Consider the following 26,218-nt stretch of genomic DNA (forward strand, 5'->3'; position numbering starts at 1 on the left):
AGCACACGGTCCAAGCCTATGAAGTGAGGCGGCTAGAATTGTGGATTTTAAAGACCTTTTTAAGGGCCTCTCTGCTTCTGTACCTTGTTAAGGCCTTTCTGTTTTCTAACACATATATTTTGCACTTTATAACATCTACCAGTCTGTTTTTTTTCCTCTTCCTTCTTTCCATCGTTCCACTTTTCTTTCCCTTCTTCATACCTACAAGCATCTCTGCCAATTACCTTGAATGCATTTTTTAACAGCACAGTAGTAGAGGTACACCTTAGTTTGCTCACATTATTAGAGGAAGAGATGGAACTTACTGGTTAAGTTAATTTTCCCCCCTCCTCCCCCACCAAGTCCATGGGATAAAGGAAAACAGTCAAGGTGAGACAGGAGGGAAGGGGGCAGGGCACAACTATTAAAAGAATAACACAGCAATTAGCACCAGGATGGGGGAAGATTCAACTCCCAGTAGACCTTGAGCTTCAATCCACTGCTCATTGAAATACAGTAGCTGCTAAATGGTGCTCCCACGGGTGCCAGGACAGGTTCAAGGCTGACCATGAAAGTTCATAGGGTGGGTGATGACTGATTTCCTGGGACTCCCACCCCCTGCCCCAAAGTAGTTGGAATAATCCTCCCACTCGTTAGCATATGAAGCCGCTGAGCCCACAAAAACTAACAACCCCACTCCTTGGGGCCTCTCCCCCTTCTGAGTGAGACGTACTGCACGCTGTCTATGGAGTGTGAATCTACTTTTACTTTAAACTGAGCACACCTTGTGGCCTATCCCCCACGCCTTGTGGCCTTTATTTTGCCTTGTGAGACAGCCTGCACTCTGTCTATGGAGTACGTATCATTCTGAATAAATCTTTTACTCAACTGTGGCTCCCTCTTGAGTTCTTTCCTGTGTGAAGCCAAGGACCCACACTTGGCGGGGCGCATCCCAGGGACTCAAGAGGCCTGGGACACGGCCATCCCCTCGCCCCATATTTTCCTGTATCACAGGTTTTTTTAGACGTGTTTACAGAATCCAAAATAGCCAAACCATTCCTAGGAAGCAAATTAAGATGCCCTTGACCTTCCTGGGAGTTAAGTAAGGAGTTGTGTAACAAAGTGTTCCAGAAAGTCAATGACTAAGAGAATCATACAATTTTAATACATGAGGGAAATGGAGGCTCCTCTGAGATCCTTCAAAAGAGGATTTTAAGATCCAGAGAGAGACTTCATGTTTTGCCTGATTGGATCATGAATCCAGTGCAGTAAAAAGTGGTATCTAGTATAATAATTACTTAATTTTGACTCTTAAAGGAGGATTCCACCACAGCTCGTGGGTGGTTTCACAGCAACAGAAACAGCACCAGACATGATCTCTAGAGCTGTGATTGTACCAGTGTGATCGTGGGTAACCTGGTGACACTGGATTACCTCATCGCATTTTTCTGAGTCTCATTTTCCATGTATCCAAAAAAAGGATAATAATTCTGGCCTCCTTTTGGAACTACTGGAAAGATCAAAATATAATAAAGTGTGTCAAAGAACATTTCAAAGCATAAAACCCTTTACAAACGTGATACTTTCATTATTAGCTATGCACATACGTACCTTCTCCCAGCTAAATGAGGTCAGGCTGGCTCCCCACAGGCTCGCTCCCCACTTTAAATGGAAATTAAAATGCACCCTGCCCGCGGGTTCACACTCCAATCACCTACAATAGCTTCTTTTGAGCATCATTAAGCAGCAAACCTGAAATGTTATCCTTCTTTTTGAAACCTCCTGCCCATCCCTTGACCATCCTCAGGAAAAGGAGGTTTGAAATGTAAAAAAAAAAATCTTCCAAAATTCAAGGTAATTTTCACAGAAGCCAGGGAATACTTTGTGAATGAAAAATACTGCAAACCTCATCAGTAAACGAAGAATGCTGAAACCATCAAGTCATCAGCAGCTGCCACCACCCCCAGGGAAAACAAGCCTGCAGCCAGGCCTCTGCAGCCACTCACAATGGGGCACTCTGAGCGGACTCAGAATAAGAAAGGACAAGATACTGACCCTAGATAGCTAGATGCTTGTCAAAGGAATGAATTCAATGAGCCCACGTTTGCTCCCTCCTATACATAGAAAAGCACTAAATTCTTTAAATTGACATGCCTGGTTTTCTTTAGTTAACAAGTAATCTTTTTAATGTTCCAATTACCTGTTCTTTGCTGTAAATAAAGCTCCTATATATCCTGGCTCCTCCCCTACCTCTTCGGAGCAGTCCCTCAGAGCTGAAGGCTGTCAACCTCGGGTGAAGGAGTTCGAGTCCTCAGAAATGCTGCCAAATAAAACATAGCTCTTAACTTTTACGCTGTGCGTTTATTTCAGTCAATAACTTGATATATATACCCTCTCCTCTCTCGAAAACTTTTGCATAACTACCCATCCACACGTGCTGAAAAGAAGTCTTTGCTTTGCCTTAATCCCTAGGGGCTACTAAGTGTTCACCCAAAAAGATGCCAGAACCTGCCATCATTGGGAAATATTTAGAGCTGGCTTTGAGAAGAGATCTTATTGCTGCTGGGGCAACAGTGATGTCACAGGAAAAGCAGGGGACTGGGAGCCGAACAGCCTTAGGGATGGGCCTGGTTTCAACTCTCGCTCAGATCATTTCCTTGTTCTGAGGCCCGTGGAGTGATGCACCCTAACCCTGCCCCAATACCAGCACAAGGATTAAGCTGTGCACATAGGCAGCTACATGTACACACCATTGAATATGTATGTGTGTATAAAGTACACTGATCCTAATATTTACTGAGCACCCATGAACTAGGCAGGATTCTAGCTCATTCCATGTATTATCTTATTTAATCTTTACAGCAAACCCAAGGGAGGAGGTACCATTATCCCCAACTGACAAAGCACAAAATGGCTAAATGACAAGTCAAGGCCACGCCATGGTGAACAGTAAAGCCAAGACTCAAAGCCAAGCAGTCCGACTGCCAAGTTCATGCTGCCCCCTCGCTGATGCATCCACCACCTACAAGCAGAACTCTTCACAGACTCCCTTGCCCCCACAGATGAAAATTCAAGCTCCTCAGTGCAGCATGGAAGGCCTCCCTTCACCCAGGCCAGGAGGGAGGCAGGGGACCCGAGGCGAGAGTCTCGGCAGCCCTAGTGAAGGCGTAGGAAACTAACTTCCCTGATGCCGATGCTTTCTAAGAATTCCTGCAATTTGCTTTCTCTCCCTTAGCTTTTTATGCTAAACAACCTCTCCAACATTCAATAGCTTTAACCAGGAAGGAGGTAATGGGCCGATAATCTCAGAAGAATGGACAGACCCTCTGAAATTCCTCCAAGGCCGCTAGGAAGACCGTGGAGTTTTAAGAAGAATGTAGCCCCCTGTGAAACGTCCTGATTGTTACCACCTTCTTGTTCCATCCAGTTTTTCTATAAAACCTCAAGACCCCAACCCCAAGAGGGATTCACAGTTGCTAAGGCATTAGCCTTCTCTGACTCCCCTTTGCCTGGCAAAGCAATCAAGCTGTTCTTTTTCTCCCAAATCTCTCTCCCAGTCTCAGTCTGGCTTTCAGGTAGCAGAGGCCGGTTTCGCAGCAGCACTGGCAGTATTTTCTCTCACTCTCTCAAGGCTTCCTCAGACTAGCCCCTCAGTCCTAGAGGTGGGGCCACCTTCAGTGTCACAGCTTTCCCTTCCCTCCTGGTGACCACTCAGCATCACACATAACCCTGGCTCTTGTCCTCTCAGAACAGAACAGCAGGTGTCAAAACACAAGTCACATCACTTGTCAAGCACTGCTTTTAGGGCAGTGGGGTTCTCTAGCCGCCAAAAGAGCTCATCCTGGGGTAGTCATGATCCAATCCCCAAGCTGACTTACCACCATCCCTCACAACCCCCTAGGCACCCAAGACATACAAGAACATGGCCCCCCCAAGACCTGACCTTAGACTGTTTACCTTTATGCGAACACACTCCTGTGCGGTCAAGCCATTCAAAATGGCTGTTCTCTTGCTCTCTCTGCACCCCCTGCTCGACCAGCCCCTGCTTCACTCACATGGCCACCCAATCCTCTAAATTATAGGGCTTAATCATAACTGCCTAGGTGCAGACTCCCTGCCCCAGCCACTGGTTTCCCTGGTAACTGATGAGCCAACCTGATGTCAATTCCCCCATTAATGGGACCCTCCTCCTTTCCCAAATAGCAAAGAGTGCTGCCGCGACCTGCCTGCTGTCTGCTGTCCACAGTGGGGCTTCGCTCCAGGACCCTTTGTTTCAGACATTTAAGATTCCATCCCTATTCAATAAACCATTGATCTCTTGTTGCTGCCTCCAATTTCCTTCTTCCGTCTGGAGGCTTGGCACCTACAAGGCTTGCAGGCCTGCAGGATGCACCCCAACAACCCAGAACTTTCCCACCTTTGAATCTCAATTCATCCAGTTCTCCCTACCAGGAAGCCCTTACCATCATCCATCCAAATCCTACCTGTTCTTGAAGGTCCAGAAAAAATGAAGTGCTCCATGATTTTCCCCAAAGGAAAAAGGGCTCCCCTGACTTCCTCCATCGGACCTGATGATCAGGGATTGTGTCTTTTTTATTCCTGTGCCTTCAGGCACAGTGCTCTGCACGTAAGAGTTGCTTTAAAAACATCTGCATTTATATATGTATGACTGAAACATTATGCTGTACACCAGAAATTGACACATTATAAACCAACTATACTTCAATAAAAAAGAATGCAAAAAAGGAAAAATTTTTAAAATTTGCTTAATTTGCAAATAACAAGACGTATATTAAAACAAGCAAATGTTCATTGTAATAGGAAGGGCTGTAGAGAAAAGCAAGGAGAATAAAAGCTGAATAAGAAGAAAAAAGGAGTCACTCCCCCCTTCTTCCAGTTACAGTCAATAATTTATTACACCAACTATCTTTAGTGGATTATCTACAATGAGGGTTAGCTGACTGCAAAAATTAAAATTTCATCTCCAAGTCATGTTGACTAAATCAAGCAAGGTGAGTCAAAAAAATAATTTGTATACAACGCTCATAATCTTTTTTATTTTCCTCCTCCATGCAACCTGATGTGAAGCACTTTCACTGGACAACAGTGCTAACTTTATGACTTAACATCTCTAATGTCAATACTATACATTTGCACAAGTTTTAATCCACATGTCTACCTCATTCCCATACTCACACTGAGTTACACGCTAAGCAAACCAGGACCCCAAGAAAGAGCCCACCTCAAACTCAATGGCCAAGCAAAAATAAATCCATTCACTAATTCAACCAATCTGCACTGAGCACGTACCCCATGCAGGCACAACCATGACTCACTGCAAGAGCGGGGCCGCCAGCTAAGAGGAGCATCCGATCTTGCCTAAGGCATTCAAGGTCATGGCTTAGGCCAGTTCGGTACATCCAACCATTAAGTTGGTAGGTTAGTACAGCCACTGGCACTTTTTAGACGTATGAGGCTTATCTAATTCCCTTCTATGAGAGTCTATGGGAGCAAGTCTATAACCAAATTTGACCACACATGCTAATATTTTTCAGTGAGTAATCCAATATAGTCCTTACAATCTGCTCTTTCCACTCCGGACATCCCAGGATTCCATCATTTTTGGTGATCCAACTTGGCCTGAAAGATTCACCCCGGGACCGATGAAACAATACCCTAGAGCAGGGGTCAGCAAACGTCTGGGCCACATCTGGCCCTGCCCAGTTTCATAAATAAAATTCAGTTGGAACACACCATGTCCATTCTTGTACAGTCTATGACTGCCTTCAGGGGACAAAGGCAGAGCTGAGTAGCCGGAGCAGAGACCACATAGTTGATAAAGCATTAAATATTTACTATATGGTTGCTTATAGGAAAAGATTGCCAATACCTACACTGGAGGCGTTAGGTAATGAGACATCCCTAAAGGTACAGACTACAGAGTTTGCTGGGCTTTTATATTCATTTATACAAAGGTAGCGAGTTTCTCTAAAATATTTTAACTGACCCCTCCTTTTTGAGTAACACATTTCACCAGTGTGACCCGTTTCCAAACACCCATTACGCTGGCACTAATTTCACCTGTTAAAACTCATTGTCATACCTATTGTGGTAATTGATGAAATCTTTGGGGTTGCCCAAAAAAATAAATAAAAGAGAGGTCCCCAGTAGCCCCATCTGGGGTATAGCCTTTCTCTGGGTTGTTAACCAAACGCTCCTGGAACATGAACTGATTAGGTCAACTGCCTGCTCCTAAAATGTGGCTTAAATGAACTCACACATTCTTAATGTTATCCCATCTATGCTGAAGTATTTAAACTGAATTACAGACATGGTAACACACTGACATCAACACTTACAGTAAAAATGATGTAATATTCTCAAGTCACCAGGACTCGCTAGGTTCTAGCGGCATTTGCAATTCCTCCACATGCGGGCATTTTACTGAATCACAGCTGCAAGCACCTTCTGACAGATTATACCAATTCCCTAAAATTCAGTCCCACTTTTTTGAAAATATAATGGAACTGAAGTATAGAATCCTACTAATAAAGCAGGGCTGACCATGGGAAATGCATTTGACTCTCCTGCTACTGCGATTTTTAAAAATTTACACTTCAATTCCCCATAGATGGTAGAGGAATTTTGCCTCGCTTATTAAGTCCTGAACTACAAATGGGAATGTGCGTCCTTACTGCACTTGGACTTGGGAATATTTAGAGCAAACACCAGTACTTTTCTCTGCAAACAGGCCAATAGGTTTTCCCAAACGACAGAGGAAAAGAATTCTTTTCTGCATTTCAAAATAAATAAGTAAAATAAAGAAGTTAGTATTTAATTATTACTGTTAAGAAGCACTGAAGTAAAACAACCAGAAGGTTAATACTTTGTCTCACTTTCTTAATCTAAGATTTTGGTTAATTTCACATTTTCCCATTTGTTATGAATCAAAGAAGGTGTGTGCCCTGCTTTATTACTCCAGAAACAATTTTCCCAGTCATTTCTAATTAGAAACTTCTGAAATAAAACTAGAACAATGGAAAAGTCTCTTCCTCGTTTCGGCAAGGCACTGCTCGCTGAGTCCCTCCTGTACATCTCAGAGGAAAATGAGGCTGATTCTCAGTGCTTTAAGAACGTGCATCTCTGAAGAGCACCCTCATCGCTCAGGAAGCCATGTTTCCACCTTAACTTCCAGCAAATGTATTTGCTTGACTCAGAGGATTAATTTTTTGAAATACAGCTCTTCTAGTTGGAACTACCAGGGAGAAAAAATTTTAGCTACAATTTTCCATGTTTTCAATCCACCAATAAAGAAGAGATGCCGCAGTAGGAAAGCACTTGTCTTAGAGTATACTGATGCCCTCTCAAAAATAAAAGGAAAATAACAGAGTCAAGTGCCAACCATTTTCCCAGTGCCAACACTGAATACTACATAGAATTCCACCCTGTTCTTTGGCTGACATTGAAAATTAAACCCATACACAGGACGCAAACAGAAGGAGTCCTGAGTATTACTTCCGCAGACTGTCTCAACAGGCTCCCAGTTAAGGGATGCTTTCAAAACGCCCTTGAATGAGAGACCCCCAACAGAGAAGAGGTTTCTGTGTGTTTTCCTCAGGCTGCTCCCACCACCTGGTACATGTACCAAACAGTCTCTTGAGTGATCATTCGGAGGCTGGTTGAAATTCTTCTATTACTTTGGGCAATTAGTCATTAATTGGACTTGCCTCTTCAGCCCCTTCCTAATTGGTACTCCTGAGGGAGGAGCTCTGGGAGGGGAGACTTCCTGCAACGAGTCGTTGTGCAGAAAACATGGTGGCCTCCCCTTCCAGAAAAAGGGGCCTTTCGTGCCCCACACACCTCAAGTACCTCACCTCAGTCCAAGTTACGCCCCCACCCCAGCCACACGAGCTGTACCTGGACAATAGGAAGTTTGCTTTAATAAACATTCCTGTGCCTGTCTTTATTTTTGTTGCTGTTATAATAATAATAGCATTTTCGAGCACTGTATAGTTTAAAGAACAACAACATAGATATTATCCACCATTTTACAGATGAGTAAACTGAGACTCAAGACCGTTAAGAGACTGGTTCAAGTTCACATGACATATACGTTGCAAGCAGGTACCCACCTCCACAACCCTAGGCTAGTCAGCTTCAAGGTCAGGACTTCAAGGTCAGGACTCTGTCCACCTTGCTGCACTACTTCCCAGTGAGAAGGTCTCCTTCCGAGTGTGGTCAGCTGACTCCAGAGTTCTATCATTTTCAGAGACTTGGTCCCAGATACATTCATCTGCCACGTCTCTGTAGATTGACAGTCTGCAATTACGGGCCTGCACCAGAGTTCTTCTTAGGTAGAACAAGATTTTTGTTTAGCCAAAACTCTTCGTGGCCTCTTACAAATGATAGATGAAGGCCCTGGGAGCACAGCCTTGAGCTAAAGGGAATTAAGAGGAGAGGAACAGGCAGAGGGGTGGTTTTCTAAAGGATCATAAGGAATGTGCCACACAGAGAGAGGTGGCCAGGCTCTGTACAGGAGATCTGGGGATGAAAAACTTAGAAACTTAAAGTACAGAAATGCTTATTATTTGGTCTTAAGTCATTTGCTTTTCCATGATGGGATGTCATCCCCAGAGGCAGACTAGGTTGTGGTTAGAAAGGCACCTAGGGGGCAAAAGTTGAGTAGCTGCTCCCTCTTAGCGAACTGTGGTGCTGGCCTCAACCTCATCCTGGCCCTGGTTCTCCTGCACAGGACACTGAAGCTTAGATAAAGTCTGAAGTGTACACAGCCACGTGTAGGTGATATTTTGAGAAAACTAAAGAATTAGAACTTCTTCTTATTCACAAAGTGGTAAGATTCAAAATGGGATTATATAATTTTTGGTACATACATATTCATTTTGGTGATCATAAACTGTAGATCATAAATTAAAATAATTAAGCAAAAGGAGAAGAACCAGAACAAGAAGTCACTGGAAAACTCTACATCCCTCCTCCAAGAATGTCAGGAGATGTGAAGAGGGGCACTTGGTGTCTCACTACTCATGGTCTGGGGTCTGCAAACAAATTTAATTAGCAGAGTGATCCTGGCCGCCTGGAGAATCTCAGAGCACCAGCAGTTGGGCTACAATTATATGTGTGGTTTCATTTACAGCTGACTATCTCCTATTTATCAAGTTTCCTAGATGCCTTATTACATTTTTATGATTAATAAAGTTGCTTTTGTCTCGAACTCTACAGCATCTATTCAGCTGTGAGGGGAGGTGGGAGGGAGAATTATAACAGCAGGGAGGAAAGGGGCCCCAATAGTGTTTCTCCAACTTCTTATGGTCCCTACTCATCTATGACCAAAGACGGTGTGGGAAGCCCTGAAGGATACCCTGACACTCAGAGCACAAATTCTAACTCATCCATCAAGATGTAAGGCCTAGAACTTGGAATAATAACTATTTTAGCATTTGAACAAAAAGCTTTGTGGTTCAGGGCTGGGAGGTCAGGAGACTTGAGGTCTTTGTCTTGATTTATTTATGTCCTGGTCACATGGGCAGGCTACCAGAATCACATCATTCTGGCTCTGCTACCCACCCACTCCATGACATCAGGCAAGTCACTCCTGGACTCAGTTTCCTCACTTGTCAAAGAATACCAACCTTCTAGAATTGCAGTAAGGAAAGAACACAAATTTTTGAAAATGTGGAAAAAAAATTTTTTTAAGAGTAAAACATGCTATGCAGTAACCAGGGATTACTTCCATTGCTCTATTACTTTTATGGTTGCAGTTTTTAACCACAATAATAAATACTGATTGAGACAAGGCAGCAGGATTAGGTGATATGAGTGGTACACCTTGCTGGTTGGCCAGCCAAATGTCTCTTCCCAGTCCTTTTTTTTGCCTGGCTCCATTATAGGGGCTGGAAAGCTAAATACTCACTTTCCTAAACACTGAGAGAAGCTAGGAGTGAAGGCATGACACAGTTCCGGACAATGAGAAGTAAGAGGAAATCTTCTGTAGCATTTGTGGTTTGGTTTCTGCTTTCTTGATTTTTAAAAAAAAAATTTTTTTACTGAGTTTCTGCTTTCTTGATTTAAAAAAAAAATCATTATAGATGGTATCCTCCCTTTTTCCTGCACTAAAGGGGGACATGATGCTCGGAGCATGGAAATCATATAACAACCATTAGGTAAAAGCCAAGAGAATTAGAAACAGTAGATCTAATGTCACTGAACTGCTGAACCAACACCTTCAATTCCCTCTCCCAGACCTCATCATATAGGTATAACAAATCCCTATTTGTTTAACCCCCGCCCCCTTAGTTACCTGCAGCTGAAAGCATTCCTGATTGATACACATATATCCTATCCACTTCTTGGCCCTTTGTCTTCTAAAAGAAATTCCTCTCCTGGCGATCTGCTCAGATAAAAAGTTCAGCTCAAAAAGTAGAGCAGAAAATGTTTCCTCCAAAGACCTATAAGCAATAAAGAGATGATAAAGGAAAACGGACAGATTTCCTCCGTGAAGTTAGGAAATCACTATGGTGTATTAGGCCACTGGATCTCCCCATCTTCATGCACGTGTCTTGCCAAGACTCCCAGCCCATAATGAAACCTTCACCACCTACCCCACAGGGTTCCAATGACCAAAAGATGTAACGGCTGTTAAAGCTCTATATAGACTATAAAATGCCTCATATGCTTGAAGTTACCCAGGAGCCCATCCTTGGTCCGATTCTCGTCCTATAAGATCTGCTTCTACTTATACGTCTGTGCTGCTCACTCACAGGTCTATTTTCATCCCCTGTGTCTCCAGTGAGCTCCTGTTTTTTATTTCCAATCACCTCCTGAACATCGTCCCCTGGATGTCTTAAAATCACTCTGTACTCAGCATGCCCAAAGCTGAACCAATCACCACCCTCCACAAAACCCTTCCTTGCCTGTCTCCCTGGTTTCCAGGAATAGATGTCCCCATCCATCTATTTTCCACAGGTAGAAACCTGAGTCATCTTCAACTCCTCTCTCTCTTCTCCTCTACATTCTAATTTAAAAATAACACCACCATCCCCCACCACCATCACACACCACACGTTCGTGGGGAACCTGGTACTAAACCATTCGTACACGACCTGCTTCTGGGTCAGGGTTTCTAAGGAGCAGAGCAGCTCCCTTGCTGTCATCTATTGAAAGTCAGCCCTCAACACGAGAGTTTGTAAAAAATAAAAAATAAAAAACATAAATAAATAAAAATAACTCTCGTTCTGTTGCCCTTGATCCCAGCACATCATTTTTTATCTGGACAGATTATACAATTTTCTGAGAGTTCTCTCTGCCTCCAGTTTTTCTGAACTCCCATTTACATAGAGATCCTCGTAAAAGACAAATTGGATTCCATTTTCATCTTACTCGAAAGCTCACGGGTCCCACATACCTACCTTCCACCTGCTGTCTTCCAGCTCATTCCTAACCCCTCTTCTTCCTATTCTTTTCTTTTTTTAATCGAAGTATAGTTGATTCACAATGTTGTGTAAGTTTCTGGTGTACAGCATGGTGATTCAGTTACATACACATATCTATTCTTTTTCAGATTCTTTTTCATTATAGGTTGTTACAAGATATTGAATATAGTCCCCTGTGCTCTACAGCAGGAACTTGTTGTTTCTTCCTATTCTTAACTTTCTTCTCTCCCTGGATCCTTGTATCCACTGGGCACCTGATGACTTTTCCTTCCTCCTACGTCTTGCCTTTTTGCCTTGCTTTTCATGCCCTCCTCACCATCCTAGTCCAGCCTTACACAGCACATCTGGACTATTCCAGGAATCTCCCAACTGGGGTTTCCCATTTTCTTCGCTCTAATCCGCAGTAAACCATCCAACCAAAACAAGTTGCTTGAACGACTCCTTTGACAAAAGTCCCATTAGCTACAAACAGAGTTCTCACTTCTCAGCCTGGCTTCCCAGACCCTCGCTCTTACGCTCCTCCTTCCTAGCCCAGCTTCATCTTTCACCCTCCTCCACGTGCACCCTTCACTCCAGGCAGCTGGGTTACCCTCCACTCCTCCACCGCCAACCACCAGGCCTCTTCCATTCCATGTCTTTCTCATCATCTTCCCTGAATGCCACCCCCACCCCATCTGCCCAGTCATTAGTCTTAGCTTTCCTGACCCCCGATTTCCATTAGGCCTCAAGCCAGAAATGAGCTCTTCCTCCTCTGAAGTCCCACAGCTTTCAGCACTGAAGTGGGGCTTTCTCTGCTCAGCTCTGCTCTCATGGTCCTCAGTCTGTTCTGGGCCTTTTTGGATCCCAAAGCAATTTGCAATCACCCTGACTTTCCACTTCGCCTTCCAACCCCACACACTCGGTAGTTCTGAAACACAGCCTCCCGCCCGCATCTCTCCCCACCCTCTGTGACATCTGTCTCAGGGACTCAGTGAGAAGCAAGGAGCTAATGTTCAGGAAATATGCGGCCCTCCTGTGCTGAAAGGTTCCGTCTTCATTACTCCCGGAGACAGAGTGTCCCCATGTCCGTTGTGAAAGCAGACGCCACTGTGCCTTCGCAGCTGCCGCCCTGGAGCAGCAGGAAACCATTCTCCCAGCCCACTGTTCTCTTCGTTTGACACTCTCCCTTAAATACACCGTTTTTCTCATTTTCATTAATAATCCTTCTTTAACACCTGATCAGCCTTGCTGTCTGCTCTAGGTTAAAGACTATTATTCCATTAGAGTTTGACATTTGGAATTCAATGAGGCATTCATGCACAGGGAGTGCTAATGGGGAAAATGGCTTGAATCAGGGCTTTATGAACCAGGAAGTTTGGAAGATGGGAGGGGTGGGGGGTGGGGCAAAAAACCTCAGAAGGCTGCTTGTGTGCCAGCCACGCGGTCGGGGGGCTGAATCCAAAACAAGCTGTGTCACTGGTGATGGGCTTTGGACACAGATGTGACCTTTTCTGCCACCTGGGGATATTTATCAGGCAAGTATGCCTCCTAGATCATGTGTATAGGAAGACTTGGAGAAGCCTAAGGGAAATTAGGCAATAGACTTGGTAACAAGTCAGTGAGCCTAAAGAAATGTAATTGAATAGGTCTGCCTTTGCTGACTGACTTTCAAGAGTCAGGGCAGCCAGTTATTATGGGGACCTCGACGCATCCTCTGGTATTGTCCACCGTTCTGGCCCTTTGTGGGGCGTATGAACCAACAGTAATTATCAAGACTAGAGTGCAGCCAGTCTTCTCTCCCAGTTTTCCTTCCTAAACCCATCAAACAAAAATAACTATTTATGCTTGGTTTATCTATTCACTTATGATGTATTTAACACAGGTTTACTGTAGACTTACAGCATGAGAGCTGGATCTATCCCTCCCCTCGTGGAGCTCACAGCCCTTATAATTTCCAATTTCACCTTCATGCGGAATATACCTCCTCCCTGTGACAAGGGGAAATGTCATCTTCAATTTTGAGATGCAGAGAGAATGAAATCTCAGTGGGTATGAAAACTGGGGCTTGCAAGAAATACACATTTCTTTAATTTGTTGTAATCAACTTAACTCCAACTCAAATCTCCATCTTACCAGGCCAGAGGGCAATTCAGTCAGACATCACTGGCAACATGTGTTGCTAGAAAAATGGAGGCAGGGACCAACATTTAGCTCATCATGGCTATCAATATCATCCTCATCAGTCAAGCCTATTGTGGTCCCTGGAGATACGGTAGCCCTCTGCTTCTGAGACAGGGAGGGAGGGGGCAGGACACAGCCATTCAAGGAATGACACAGCAATTAACACCAAGATGGCAGAGAATTCAACTCCCAGTCAGCCTTGAGATCCAAGATGGTGGGACATTTTACTTCCAGTGTACTTGAGCTTCATTATATGCTCATTGGAATACATTAGCATGCTGAATGGCACTCCCACAGGCGTCATGACAGTTCCGAGGCTGACCATGAAAGGTCAAGAAGTGGGCAGTGGCTCAGTTCCTCGGAATCCCACCTCCTTCCCTGAAGTAGTTGGAATAAGCCCCTCAGTTGTTAGTATATAAGTTACTGAGCCCATAAAAATTAGCAACCCCCACACCTCACAGCCTCTCTCCCTCCTGAGTAAGATGGCCCACACTCTGTGGAGTGTGTGTCTACCTTTACTTTGAAATAAGCACCCAACTCCCACACCTCAGAGCCTTTCTCTGGCCTTCTGAGACAGCCTGCACTCTGTCAATGGAGTACATATCTCTCTGAATAAATCTACTTTTACTCAACTGTGGTTCAGTCTTGAATTCTTTCCTGAGCGAAGCCAAGAACCCACACTTGGGAGGGTGCGTCCCAGGGATTCAACTGATACCTGGGACAGGGCCATCCTCTCGCCCCACATTTTCCTGCATCACTTCCATGCCACACACATATGGGGCCCCAAGAATCTTTGCTGAGGCTGGGACTCCTGGTGCCTAGAGTCCCACCTCCCCAGGCTTGTTATACGGCAGCCCCTCTGAGCCACTGCAATTTTCCAGGGTGCTGCTATGAAGCCAGTTGTGGGTTCATGATGAAGGTGAAACATCTCAATTTCTGGAAACCTCTCCCTTCCCTATTGAGAACACCAGGTATCATCTTTTCAGTTTAGCTATTCCAAAAGAAGAAAAGAAATACTGACTTCCAGCAGCTTCTGTTTTCACACAGCCAAAAAAACCTCTAAATCCTTGATTCCAAGGCTCACCAACGGCTTAGCAATCTGCTCAAAAGGAAGAAGGAAAAATCAAGAACAAACAGCAGTCAACTTAGCAGTCAAATTTATCATTCTGCCACAGAGATGAAGAAACTGAAATGCTGGGAAGAGTTCATCACCTTGGGCTCTACCTCCAAACCCGGGATGATCATACACCCAGCAAATGCGGTGGCAAATATTAGGAGTGCCTGCTGCTCACGGCTGTCTCCCATCCATCAGTAGATCCTGAGACTTACAATAATGTGGAACTGTGAGAATCCTTCTTTGAGGTTAGCCACATGAGGAGGGGAACACATGCATCTAGCCGTCATCCCCCACCAGGCCCCCTGCCACTAGTATGACATCATTCCCACTCCTCTCAGACCAGAGAGTACTGCGAGCTGATCCCCACCCCCTTTTCAGCGCTTCTCTTGCCATATCTTCCTGAACCTAGTCTGCGCTTTTTTTTTCCAATCTCCAAACCCCTCAGTTCTTTCTAGGGCAACTAACTGAGGTGTTCATTGGGCAAAGCCAAAGAATTCTGAGCATCCCTGCTGCAGTTCACCTGTGACCTCTGAGCCCTGAAGCCAGAATGCATGAAGAGAAGATGAGTGTGGAGGAGAGGAGGGAACTAGCAACCGTGAATTGGGCTGCCAACTTTTCAGGTTGGAGGGGAGCTGGAAGAGTCTAAGGATGTTGAAAATCCATTTTGAAAGGTCAGATTGGTGGACTGGTGGATCTACTCCGTGACTTTATTAACAATGTGTACAGACCTTGTTATATGCCATCATGTGAAGTCCCTTCCAAAGGAGACAAGAAACATAACGCGTGTTTTTAGTGTTCAAAGAGGCACCACTTAATACCGGAGAAAGGGCACATGCACAGATATCTAAATGCCAGTAAGGATCATGACAATGACTAATATAAATTGAACACTTATAAAGTGCTGAGTGCTGTGCTAAATATTGTTATGTTAAAGCAATATTTTCTGTACTTGTCACAGCATCCTTCTATGGTAGGTATTCACATTAGCCCCAACTGCAGATAAGAAAACCGAGGCACAAAGTTTTTTTTGAACTTGACCAAAATCCTCTACTATAAAAGTCTAATCCAACAATAGCTTCTAACAGTTCATGACACCTTTATTTCTAAGAGTAAAAAGGTAGAAATTATGTAACTATTCAACCATAAAGGAATGTTAAATTAATTACAAGGGAACCATATGATAGAATATTGTGCAGCCATTAAATTCATCTATTGAAGAAAATAAAATCACACGGGAAAGTACTGATGATTAATGTTAATACAAAGCAACAGGACAGAAAAAATGTGTATGCTATTTAATACCCGTTATATGTGTTGGGGGGAGGGAGGGAAGGGAGGGAAGGAGAAAGAAGGGATCAGAAGGAAATAAACCAATGTTAATCAAGTGTCAAAACTTCAATCTGAACACTTCAAATACGTGCAGTTTATTGCATCTCAGTAATACCTCAATGAAGTCGTCTAAAAATGTTAACAGCGGGATTTTCGGATGGTAGAATCATATATGATTTTATTTTTTTTTATTGTCCAAATATCCTACAAGGATGATACACTGCTTTAATAAGAGTGGAAGATTCATGTTAATTATAAAAAAAAAAGAAGAGTTTATAAAGGGAGCTCTGAGAATAATAATGAAGAAGAATATTCTGATTTAACTGATATGGGGCGGCACCCCAGTATATTTGTGTTGTCTTATCTCCCCAGGGATGGGAACCACGGAGGTGCTCGGAGCACCTGGCCCAGCTGCCTGGTGGTTCTTGATGCCTGATAAATCATGACTATCATCATCATCACTCTTGCTGCTGTTCTGTTCCTCAGCATTACTGGTATATTTACATTCTCATATTAAATGGGTTAAAAAAAAAAAAAAAAGTCTAGGTGGAGCAGATGGCTCAGACATTGGCAGATTCCGTGGAAACTTCCATGAGTAATCAGGTGTTGGAGCTGGTAATATTTTCCTGTCATGGACTCTGTCAGAAGCGTTCATCTCCCTGGGCCTGTGGGAATCGTAATGCAGAGCACTTTCAGACTATCAGTGTATAAAACTACAAGGAGAAAACTTTTTACTAAAATTAACGATGCCAGGCCAGCCACAAAGAAATCCATCTCCCAAGTGACATGCTCAGCAGAGCTGCGCCAACTTCTGTAAAGGATGTCTAGACAATCTGACTTTGAAATACACACCCCACACCCAAACAGCCTGAATTCTCCCAGCCGGTGCCCAGCCAAAGTTCAAAGCCAGAAACCACGCAGGAAGAAAGGATTTGAAGATTATAAATAAACTTATTCATAGGGAAAGCGGAGCGAGTCTAGCCAGCTAAAAAATTGATTGCCCAGAGAGGATGACTCATCAATGAGACCATAAAAGACCGTCTTGCAGCCATCACGCAGCAAGACAGTTCATTGTCTTTAAACATTAACTGCCTGTCACACCAGGCCTCCCATCAGCAGATTGCAAAGCCCAGAGCTGGCCTCATTAAGCTTCCTAGACATCCCCACCCCGCAATAATAGCAATCCACTTCTCCTGTCTCTTACTGAATCTCCACTTAGCAGCAAAAGGAACCTCATCAAAACTCAATGCCCTAGATTACTAGTGCGTCAGCCAGTTGAAAGGATTTGGCCTGGGTCAGTTTGGCTGCCTGATCACTTGAAGACATCACATTTTTTAGATGAATATTTCAGGATTAAAGATTTCCACTGGTGAATGAGTTCAGGCCAAGAGCAACCTAAGACAGTCTCCTGAGATGCTGCAACCTGAAATGCCAAGGCAGTGGGAAAACCGCTTCTGCTGCCTTAATCATCTCTCTTGAATCATCAGAACAACACAGGACAATGCAGCTATGCCTTTTGTAGAACTGTGATTTCCTGCTACCTGCTTCTGCAGGATGGTAGGTGTGATTTCAGACATTCAAATTTTATCTCTGGAGCCTTGAGACTGTATTACAATGGCAAGCCTCTAGGTGACACAGAGATGCAAGGGCACCAAGAATAAATTACGAAGAAAATCAACAGAAATGCCATTCACCCCACAGACAACTCTTAAGCCCTGCCTGTGAAAATATGCTGTGATCACTGGGGTCGGGAGCTGAGACAAGCATCAATCCTTTTATTAAGGAACTCAAGGCCTGCAGAGACGGATAATGTGGGCTCGGACCTAAAATGATAGATGGGAAATGGTGAAGTCACACAGGAAGCACAAGTATATAAACTGTTCGGATGGAGAGAGATGACTTCTGCCCAGTGCGTGGGTCAGAGGAGACTGAGTAGTTGACGGTATTTGATGGATAAGATGGGAACATCTCTGGACATCAGTACCTCATACCACAAGAAGTATGAGGTCCTTTCAGAGGGCATGTACCAGCATGGGACCAGCTAAGCCTAAATAAGGGTCAGGAGAATGACTACTACAGGCTAGTCAAGGGTCACAGAAAAGTCACCGAGAGTGGCCAAGTTCAGGGACAAGTCACCCAATATACGCACAAGTGACTGGGAGGACCAGAGTCTAATATATCATCTGAGATACTAGCTGGCAAGGATTGGTAAAGAATAAAGAAGACTGGTTAAATATATGCAGCACATCTGTGCAGCATACTGTGATTCATTCATTAAAAGCATATATATATGTGTATATATATATATATACACATATATATATGCATTTATTGTCATGGAAAGGGGTCCTCAATATAGTAAGGAGGAAAAGGGCGGTTAAAGAGTATCTCATACAAAATATCATCTATGTATGTATCAAGATGAATCCAACTTCACTAACTTATATGTACAAGAAACATCTCATTTCTTCATGCTAATCTACCTCTCAGCCCCCAATTTGGCAGAAAGTTCCATCTTAGCCGATAACAGAGCATCCTACATCACATTCCCACACCTGTACCAGAATCTCAGAACCTTTGATGGTGCCCACAAAACAAAATATGGCCCCTACTCTTCAGTCCATCATCCTCTCCTCCAATCACCTCATCATCCATGCCTGAGTGTTCCTTTAAGTGTGCCAAGCATATAACAAGAAAACCTAAAATGGCAAAATAGCAACAGCTTAAACAAGATAGAAATATCTCTCTCATAGTCTGGAGGTAAACAATCTAGGGTTGGTACGGTGGGGCCTTGTCATGTCACCCTAGAACATGGCTTCCATCCTCGAGGTCACCCCATGGTCCAAGAGGGCTGCTGGACATCCACCATTACATCCTCATGGTGGGTCAGGAGGATGACAGTACATCCTCATGGTGGGTCAGGAGGATGACAGGCAGAAGAGGAAAAAAAGTCCTCTTCCTTGAAGTTCCACACAAAATAAGCTTTTCTTCATCACACAGATACAAAGGAGGCTGGGAAATGGTGTCTTGATCCCAAGTGGGCATGTGCTCACCTAAGATGGAGGGTCTGTTGCTAAGAACAAAGGCAGAAATTGGATTTGGAGGTAAACAAGTAGCTCTTTCTGCCACAGATGTATAAATTGAGAGGAGATAAGGGGTGCCAGGAGATCCTTGAGGATCATTAACATTTGAGAGAGAAGCAACCCACAGGCAGACTGAGAAGAAGTCACTATGGAGACAGAAAAAGTCCTGAAGAGAATGGTGTCAAGGAAGGCAAGGGGGGGAGGATTTTTTTCATGCTGAGAGAATAAGTCGATAGGGTAGGATAAGGCCTGAAAAAAAAAAAAGTTTATTAGAGATAATTCAATTGTCCAAAGGAAACAGATCTCCAGATAACAAAACTCCCGGGACTGTATCTTTTGTTATACTCTGCCCAGGTGCTCAGATGTTCCTAAACTCAGTAGTTAGGTAAGATTCCACCTTGTCAAAGGGGCCTTTCTACCAGGTTAATATGCCAGAATGGCCTATCCATGCCTGCTGACCCTCAGAGGCCTCAGCCGCACTGTTGTGCTGTATTCTTCATTGCTTTGCCTTATTTGTTCCTTGAATTCTCATGGTTTCAGGAGGACAAATACATGGAGCCTTCTTAAGTGATTATCAGGCCAGGCTGACTCAGGGAAAAAGCCATTCACCTACTTATAATGTAACATCGCAAGAAAAACAGCTAACATACACTGAATGCTTATTATATGCCAGGCACCCTACTGACAGCTCAATAAATATTAGCTCTTAGCATGTGTGAACGTGTGCCCATGCACGCAGACACACACACACGCATGCACATGCACCCACATCTGTGTGTAATTAATCCTCAAAGTGCTCTGTGAGGCAGATATGCTTACTCTCATTTTACAGGCGAGGAATCGGAGGGTCCCAGAGGTTAAGTGGTCCACCCCAGGGGCAGAGGTCCTCTCTGGCCACATCCACTGCTGCTTCCGTACACGTTGCGCAGCGCCACCTCCTTAGCAACAATGTATTTTAGCCAATTTCTCATTATTTTCAGGCACAACTCTTTTCTTCCACACTCTCATTTTGTCTGTCGCTCTCTGGGCTATGGTAAGTTGGAAACCTAATTAGTAAGCTAGTGACAGTGAGGGTTTACGCAGAGCTGATCATTATTCTCTTCTGAGTAGGAAGCTATTCAGAGGGACGTGGAGGTCAGGGGTTCCCCAACTCCCCTGGATTCTCGCAGACACCTTTGATCTGATCATCTGGGTGATAATAATGATGATTACTAACACCTCCTGGACACTTGTATTCGAAGCATTTAACCCGTATTAACTCATTTCCATTCCGACCCAATGATCTTAGGTGGGTAGATATTATTATCCCGATTTCGCAAATGAGAAAACTGAGGTACAGAAAGGTTAAGCAACTTTTCTAAAAACTGCAGTTAGAGAATATTGAAGCTTGAACTTGGATCCGAGAAGAATGACTTTGGAGCCTGAGCACTAACCATTCTGGTGCAGTGTATGTTTTTCTAATGGGTAGAGAATGGTGGAAGAATGGGTTATTTGGAAGAGCATCTTATCTGAACCCTTCTATCACCCCCTCAACAAACCTACCCTACAGGATCAAGTCCCTGCAGGTCTCCCCAGGGGTTCTGCTTCTCTGCAAAGGTGAGAGGCACTATAACCTCCTAAACACTAAGAAGCCTCCCTCACCCTTTGGACATCCAGCCTCCCCACGATGTTAGTCAATGCAGGCTGCAGGGCCTGACAACCCAGTGATCCATGAACCATTAACTGGAGCAATTTTCAGCTTCAGGGATCAATTCCAACTGCAAGAGGTAATAAGGGCCAGGCCAACCAGCTGGAATAGGAAAGAGGGCAGATTTGAGTGCTCAGTAGGGAAGGACAGCCTTAAAAACATTCAGCCAAGAAGAAACATACCGGGTAGAATGTAGCAAGATAGTAGAATGCCTTCAGTCAATCAACAACCTCTACTGAGGCCCTAGCACTCCTGCTGAGAGGACAGGTGTTAGTGTTGAGAAGGGATATAAGAGAAATAAAAGACACACATGGTCTCCTCCCTCCAGGAATTAGTGATCCACCATAAAAGCTCAATGGTCCACAATAGTTGGCAACAAAGATGTTCTGGTCAATCAAATATGCTAGTTAGTTGAGAATTGCTACATAGAGCATTCAAGGACTGTTAATTTCCTAGATTTCAAAAAAACCAAAATAGATCATTTTTTTTTTAAAGATCCAAAAGTGAATAAGAACATTGAGAAATTGGTGATCTGCTTTTGGCACTACCAGTCTCCCTTTTCAGGTGCACGCTTCTCTCATAAGCCCTCCAATACATCCCTTACCTCCCCTATAGATGACCAAGTACCCCTTATTCTCCCCATTAGCAAGCGTGCCAAACCTACTGACGGGAAAGAATCTCAGAGTCCTGAGACATGAATTGGACAATGTGCTTTTTACATTTTAATGGGGTTCAGACCTTTAAGTAAAGGCAGGAATATTAATGGTGGATATCAGTCATTTGTTAGTTGACTGGGGAAAGTGTTTAGAGGTAAGCAGTACTGAGGTTTTCTTCCTATGCTTTGACTTTGTTTTAAAAGATTAAACCAAAAAAAGTTACAATAAAAATTTTAAATGAGTAGAAACAGTAGATCCAATGAAATACACAGATAACCAAAAACTAATTCTTGTCCATTTTAGTTTCAACTTTCTCCATACTGGATTATCAGTAAGAAGCTAGGCTAGTAGAGACCGTGCCCTATTTTCTTATCTCCAATGCCTAGTACAATACTATTAACATTTGGGAAATGTTTGTTGAACTGAACCAAAGATGGTACTTCGAATTTATTCTACTTCCCGTATTTTTTAAAAATTTAATGGAGGAAGACATTAATGAGAACTGAAAATTTCCAAAGCAAAGCAGCCCTAAAGAAAGGAAACAAAAATCGAGGAATCTAAATAATCCCCAAACTGGCAATGAGTCCCTAAGTTATAGAGAATTAACTATCATTCTTTCAACTACAATTACAGCTTTATTAAAACAAACCAACAAGTATTAAAGGAGAAAACATGTAGAATGTGATTTGAACTTGCCTTTCCATAAAGTCTGAACATATTCAATCCATACATTAGAAAATATAGTGCAGCTGTCGATGGTGATAAAAATGTTATACTGAAATAGTACTAAAAACTGTTTTGGATTTTTTTTAGATGAAAATATATGTAAAGTGGGGAAGGAACAGGAAAAAAAAAAAAACTTCCAACGTGTTAAATGTTCTCTATAGAAGAAAATACTTAAATTCAAGGAATTTCTTCACTTTCAGCTAAAGATGGTAGATTGAACACATATATCTTTCCTTTAAGCTTTCTAAAATCACAATAAAGGATAATTTAAAGGTACAGACTCAAAAGAACAATGGGAAAAAGAGACCATATTTTATAAACTGGAAGTCAGAAAAGCAGGTAGATTCAAGTTATCTGGCTTAGCAGGCCCTAAGGAAGCTGACTTTTCTAAGCCAGCAGGAAAAGAGCAAAGAACAAACACCCATTTTATATCACAAACCCCCAACAGGCCCAGAGTAGCAGTGCCTTTCGATGTAAGGGTAAAAGTGGGATGACTGGAAATCTGTTTAAGAGCAAATAAGATGACACCCAGGATTTCTCTCCTCCACTCTGAGCAACTGGGTGACTCCCCTTCCCCAGCTCTGGTAGGGGACTAAAGGTTTATTCTCTGTTTAAGGGCCCCTGAAGTGGGAGACACCACGCCCAGTTGAAGAAAAGGCCGCTGTACTGAAATAAATAAATATATGCGTACAGTCAGCCCTTCATATCCATGAGTTCTGCATCCACAGATTCAACTAACCACGGATCAAAAATATATTTTTTAAAAATGTCCAGAAAGTTCCAAAAAACAAAACTTGAACTTGGTGGGTGTTGGCAACTACATAGCATTTACTTTATATTTACCACTATTTATATACATTTTAACATTTATGTTATATTGGGTATTATAAGTAATCTACAGATGATTTAAAGTATACGGGAGGACATGTGTAGGTTATATGCAAATACTACACTATTTCATACAAGGGATTTGAGCATCCAGGGATTTTGGTTTGGGGCGTAGGGGTGGAAACCAGTTTGGTAGGTCCTGGAATCAGTTCCTCACAGACACTGAGGGATGACTATACTTACTGACTCCCAGATTTCCTCCCATACTTGGTTCCCAGAATGCTGTCACCCAGACACATATACAAACATAAACACATGAGCATGTGCACACACACATGTGTACACACACTACACACACACACACACACACACACACACACACAGGAGGCAAGATCCTCTCTGGATATCTGACTAGTCCAAAAGAACACATCCAATAACACTGATAACTGGTGTCAGAAGCTTCCCAGGCAAATAGCCCAGCCAGATCTCCCTATAGTAAAGACCACAGCACACAAGCTCAAATGAAGCTTCTAATCTGCTCTAGTGCCTCACACTTAAATACACACAGTCAAATCAACAGACATTTGAGGAATGCATCTATATGAAAGTCAGAGACTGTAATAAAACAGACCCAAAAAAACAACTTAGAGGCTATGAGGAAGAAGAAAACTTCAAAAAACCTTATAATTAATAATCATTAGAAAGATAAAAGAATATGTTGCATTCCTAAAACAAGAAAGGTATTCTATTTTTTAAAAGAAACATTCAAAAAACAAAAAGAGCTCTTAGGAATTAAAAGTATGAAAAGAGAAATGAAAAATTCAACGAAAAGGGCTAGAAAATAATTTTGAGGAAATGTAACAAAAAGAGAGAAATAAAAGAGATGGAAAATGAGAAGAAAAATAAAAGAAAATTGGGACATTTAGTCAAAGATGTTGAACTTTTAAGTAATAAGAATTTCAGAAAGAGAAAAGAGGGAACAAGAGAGGAAATTGAACACATAATTCAATAAAGTTCATCAAAACTAAAAGACATGCTTTTTCAGACTGAATGTTTATCAGTACAAAGGATAAAAATAATCATACATTCAGATATATATCATGATGAGAATTCTAGAAGACAAAGAGAAAATATTATAAGCTTCTACTGAAGGGGTAAGAAACTGTTTTTTCAAACACAAGATAAAGAATCATGGCACTGACTTCTTAAAAGCATCTCCTGGAATCTTAAAGAAAAAGGAAGAAATAACCTTAAAATACTGAGGGGAAAAAAAAGGTTTTCCAACTTAAAATTCTATACCCAGACAAATTATTGATCTGATGTGAGGACGGAATTAAAAACATGTTAAGATATTCAACATTTCAAAAATTTTTAATCCCATGTGCCTTTTCTCAGGAAACTACTGGAATATGTGCTCCATCAAAATGAGAGGGAAAAAAAAGAGTAATAAACATAATCAAGAGAAAAGGAAAGCCAGAGAATAGAGAAGTAAAGGGGAACGCCAGGATGACGGTGAAGGGAGATGCAATACGACAGCTGTCCATCAGGCCTAAAGAGCATGGTGCTCTGCTTCCAAGCACCTTCATTTTGATGGTGATCACATACCCTTATGTGTGTGACTAGGTGCATATATAACTAATTACATCCCCAACTAGAAGAAGATCTAAGGGCATGGGTCACATCTGTTTTTGCTCAACTCTATAGCCCCAGGACCTTGAAGAATAAATAACTGAATGAATAAACAAATGCATGAGCAAACGATTTAAGTTTCTGAAATAGGGTTTTAATATATCCTCTCAGGACAACTAGATGACCCCATGTGGTCCTGACCACTCCTAAGAATCTAAACCTTCCAGTTTCTCCAGCAAGGTCGGTAATGCAAGCCAACACACCCTTTCAAACAAAAAGGTTCTCCTGCCCACACAGATGACAAAAAATAGCTTATCTGGTTGTTGTGTTTTGTTTAATGAGGCCAGGTGGGCGAGCTTTATTATGAACAGTGAAAGACACTAACATTCTCTGACCTGGAATCTCTTGCACCTTCCCACCAGTCTAGATCTCTGTGAGAAAAAGGAGATGCTGATTATTGAAAGACTATTAGGGCTTGGAAGGCAGCATTCTGAACTCTGAGGTCCTTTCTCAGAAGGTGGGAAATGGCAAAGGAGAAAGAAAGGAGGCAGCCTGGTTGAATCATCCTCTTTGCAGCAGGATGCTTTGGTAATCCATATATAGAAATAGTCATTACTTCTAACTATCCTATTTCCACTGTGAAACTCCTCAAAACTGATTATTTCATTAATTATAAACGAAGGAACAGAAATAATCAATTAACTAAAATTTTACTTTTTTTTAGCAGTAGCCATAACAGCAACATACACACAAATGCCACATCTCTCTTAAACAGTTGTCTCCCGAGGGTCTCCTCTGATCACCCCTTTAAGACAAAATGCATCAAAATCTGTCTCTAGGTGATGTCTGGAGGGAGGCTAGGGTATCCAGATGTGCACGATACTGCTTATTTGATGAAACAGGAAGACTCATTCTAACCACGTCAGTGACTTGTGGACAACTACTTTTCCCTGGATTAATACAAATAAGCTTGTCCCTTTATTTTTTAACTAGCCAGACATACATCTTTGCTTCTAACCAAAACACTGTTTCAGATGATCTAATAAACAGATAAAAGATTCGATGACATCTCCCTCATCTGTGTCTTCAAAGAGTCTGTGTATGGATGTAGGTGTTTCGTCTGTCACGTCATCATTAGTGGAACTCAAAGATGGGCCTTTGGACGGTCTTTTTATTCCTTTCTGTCTGCTGTAAAGAATGCCTAGGCTGAAGTGAAGACAATTTATCAAAGACATCATGATTCCATCCTCTCTGCCCCGACTGCACCCTTTCTCATCCATTATCCTCCCAGAGATCCAAGGCCCTGCGTGTCTGGCCGTCCTCCCCTCATTATCTACCATTCTGTTCTCATCCATCGCCGACTAGAGCTGCTCTTTATTCTTCAGTTCCTTGCCTTTCATTCTCAGAGCCAAATACCAGTACTGCTCATGCTGGTCCAGACATTCAGAATCAAAAGTCACATTAGCAATTCCTTCTGAATATGCTATCCATTAAAAAAAATTTTTTTTAAATTTACATTGACTCTTTTTCCCATTTAAGAAACACATACACATTAAGAGGCAGGTACCGTTTGA

At 42.7% G+C, this 26,218-nt stretch overlaps 1 long non-coding RNA gene across 1 annotated transcript in view; it reads right to left on the minus strand.

The window, feature by feature from the left end:
- Positions 1–16,058: 16,058 nt before the first annotated feature.
- The window catches only part of LOC116668982, a 50,909-nt gene continuing 40,749 nt past the window's right edge, over positions 16,059–26,218 (minus strand). Inside the window, exon 3 of the long non-coding RNA XR_004326326.1 lies at positions 16,059–16,700. This is a non-coding gene — a long non-coding RNA (uncharacterized LOC116668982). The remainder of the gene's footprint in view (positions 16,701–26,218) is intronic.

The sequence above is a fragment of the Camelus ferus genome, chromosome 15, assembly GCF_009834535.1.
Source record: "Camelus ferus isolate YT-003-E chromosome 15, BCGSAC_Cfer_1.0, whole genome shotgun sequence".
Classification (NCBI taxonomy): Eukaryota; Metazoa; Chordata; class Mammalia; order Artiodactyla; family Camelidae; genus Camelus; species Camelus ferus.